At 50.9% G+C, this 2,578-nt stretch overlaps 4 non-coding genes across 4 annotated transcripts; all 4 read right to left on the bottom strand.

Annotated features, from left to right (window-relative positions):
* Positions 1–283: 283 nt before the first annotated feature.
* TRNAY-GUA lies at positions 284–371 on the bottom strand. Its single transcript is given in 2 exon segments — positions 284–319; positions 335–371. It is a non-coding gene; the product is annotated as a tRNA-Tyr (tRNA).
* Positions 372–1,768: 1,397 nt separating this feature from the next.
* Positions 1,769–1,841, bottom strand: TRNAK-CUU. Its single transcript has one exon. It is a non-coding gene; the product is annotated as a tRNA-Lys (tRNA).
* A 91-nt stretch (positions 1,842–1,932) lies between these two features.
* TRNAK-CUU lies at positions 1,933–2,005 on the bottom strand. The gene has a single exon. It is a non-coding gene; the product is annotated as a tRNA-Lys (tRNA).
* Positions 2,006–2,257: 252 nt separating this feature from the next.
* TRNAP-AGG lies at positions 2,258–2,329 on the bottom strand. The gene has a single exon. It is a non-coding gene; the product is annotated as a tRNA-Pro (tRNA).
* Positions 2,330–2,578: the final 249 nt, after the last annotated feature.

Below are 2,578 nucleotides of genomic sequence, written 5' to 3'. Positions count from 1 at the left end.
CCTCCCCTCCATCCCGCCCCTCCCGCTCCGGGTCCCCCGGGGAGCGGATTCGCGGCTCTGGACGCCCGGCCGGGGCTCCGGACTTCCCTGTGGCACCGGCTGTGTGTGAATGACCGGGCTGACATCTGATCGCGCGTATCTGATCTCACGGTGACGGAGAATAAAGACATAAAAACAGAGATTCGTTGCACAATAAAGATAGTCAAATGGATGCCCATCCAGGAATTAAAGGATTGGGGATGGAAAAGGAAAAAAAAAAAAAAAGTTGGCGCAAAACGTTGGTTCCTTCGAGCCGGATTCGAACCAGCGACCTAAGGATGCCTGGGAGCCACCGCTACAGTCCTCCGCTCTACCAACTGAGCTATCGAAGGAAGCGCGGTGCTGAGGCTCCCTCCGCGGGTGCCAACTCTGCGCTCTCAGCTCCGGGGCCCGCGACCTGGCGCGCCCACGTCCTGGATTAGTGGGCCCGGTCCGTCACGGGTCCGCTGCTGTGGACCCAGGAGAACATGGGAACCTGGAAGGAGCGAAGGCCCTGCCTCCTGTCGCTCTCCTCCCCCCCCTCCTCTTTTTCGTGTGTGCACGCATTCCTTGAGCTGTAACGTTTGAAAGTAAGTTGCAGAAATCATGACTTTCCTCTTCAGACACGTCGGCGTGCACACCCTGTGGCAAAGTCTACACAAGCCATCGGTATCCCCCCTTAAAACACGGTTTCTAAGCCACCCCAGGCTCAGATTGGCCACGTGCGAGACAGAGCCCAGAAATCTGAAATGTTAGGAATTCCCCAGGTGGTTCACGTGCACGGCCAGACTGGGATTCCCAGACCCAGGCGTTTCCATCGCGTCGTCCCGAGGCCCGGGAGGACAAGAGAGCAGCGTCAGCGAAGCCAGAGGGAGGAGTGTGGTTAACCTGGCTTTTAGAGTCAGTGAGAAAGTGTATGCGTCCACTTTCTCTTCTCGTCCTGGGTGTTTTGGTGAAACCCATACCAATGAACGTACGAAAGCTTCCAAGGAACAATAAAGGAAGACGCGTGCAGTGGATTTTCACAGAGGGACGGGGGAGTCTCAAAAAGTCTCGGCCAATTTGGCCAAGGGACTGATTTTCAACTCACTCTCTGATAACAGCCACATTCGCTCCATCGGGGACAACACTGGCGAAGTACAGGGCTAACCTGCCCGGGTCCACGGCCAGCATGTATCTGTTCGAGCAAAAAGCGTGCCTGGTGCGAAGGAAGTGAGCAAATGTCAGTGGCTGGACACTGGGAGTCGGGGGTAGAAATGCAGTTTGAATTTTCAAAACCCTTTCTTTCCATTTTATTTTGTAGGAAGTACAGCCCGCCGTGGCTCAGTTGGTTCTTTTACTTGCCATAGGGAAGGAAGAAAGGTGGGAAACAGCATTATCTGTTGGGTCCAGTAAGGTGTAGGAGGCAATGGTAATAAAAATGCGTCTTCCATGTTTCCATAACACACGTGCTCAAGACTCTCCACGGACTCTGCCGCCTCTGAGCCTCTGCCTGTCAGACTGCTCCCCGCGGATCGTTTTGTGCACCTTCAGACGCCACCTTTCCCAAACATGTCTGCACCTTCTTTCGCTTCCAAGAAGCTTAACTATATAGACAAAATGCCCTCCTTGACCAAGTGAAAAACCAGAGAAAGGCATTCCCAGAGGCAGGGACCGTAGCCGCCCCCCAGAGTGGGGCTCTAAACTTTCTCATTGGACAGCGGCGAAAGACGTCTTCTTTCAAAAGCATAGGAAATAGATTAAAAGAGCTCGCCCAACGTGGGGCTCGAACCCACGACCCTGAGATTAAGAGTCTCATGCTCTACCGACTGAGCTAGCCGGGCACCCGCGAGGGACTATTGCAAGGTACTATGACACGAAATCAATTAGGTAAAGCGTTGGAAGCAAATTAAAAGAATTTGTCCTAAAAGAAGTCGCCCAACGTGGGGCTCGAACCCACGACCCTGAGATTAAGAGTCTCATGCTCTACCGACTGAGCTAGCCGGGCGCCTGCGAAACTTGTTTCAAATGTATAAGGAGACCTACTAAGACGCTTGTAAGAGATTTTGAATATAAGATTCTACATTTTTGTTTGATGATTTGCTTTTGTTTTATAGGTAAAATAACATGAAATTCAAATAATGTAAGCATCCTATGAAGTTATTAGCATGCATTGCACGCACTTTGTCCACATCTTATTCTCCCTAACCCAGATTGACAGATCACAAAACGTAGTGACAGAAAGAGGCAACAAAAACCTGGGCTCGTCCGGGATTTGAACCCGGGACCTCTCGCACCCTAAGCGAGAATCATACCCCTAGACCAACGAGCCGCACGTGCTCGCTTTCCGCCTGAATATATTAAATACATAGTGAATTTCTGTAATTTGTTCTTGTCTTTCATGTATAGATGTGTACAACTATTACCCATATTTTCTTTTTCCCCCCCTCCCCCTCCCTCGCTCCTCTTTTTTTTTTTTTTCTATTTTGAAAACCAGGTCAACGCTGCTCTCAGATCTTCCCGGGGTTTCCCGCAACCCAGCTCTCAAGATCGTATAAAACCTTTTTTCTCAGAACACCTT

The sequence above is a fragment of the Myotis davidii genome, unplaced genomic scaffold (assembly GCF_000327345.1).
Source record: "Myotis davidii unplaced genomic scaffold, ASM32734v1 scaffold1521, whole genome shotgun sequence".
NCBI lineage: Eukaryota > Metazoa > Chordata > Mammalia > Chiroptera > Vespertilionidae > Myotis > Myotis davidii.
The sequence above is the reverse complement of the archived record's forward strand: the minus strand, read 5'-3'. Positions and strand labels throughout refer to the sequence as shown.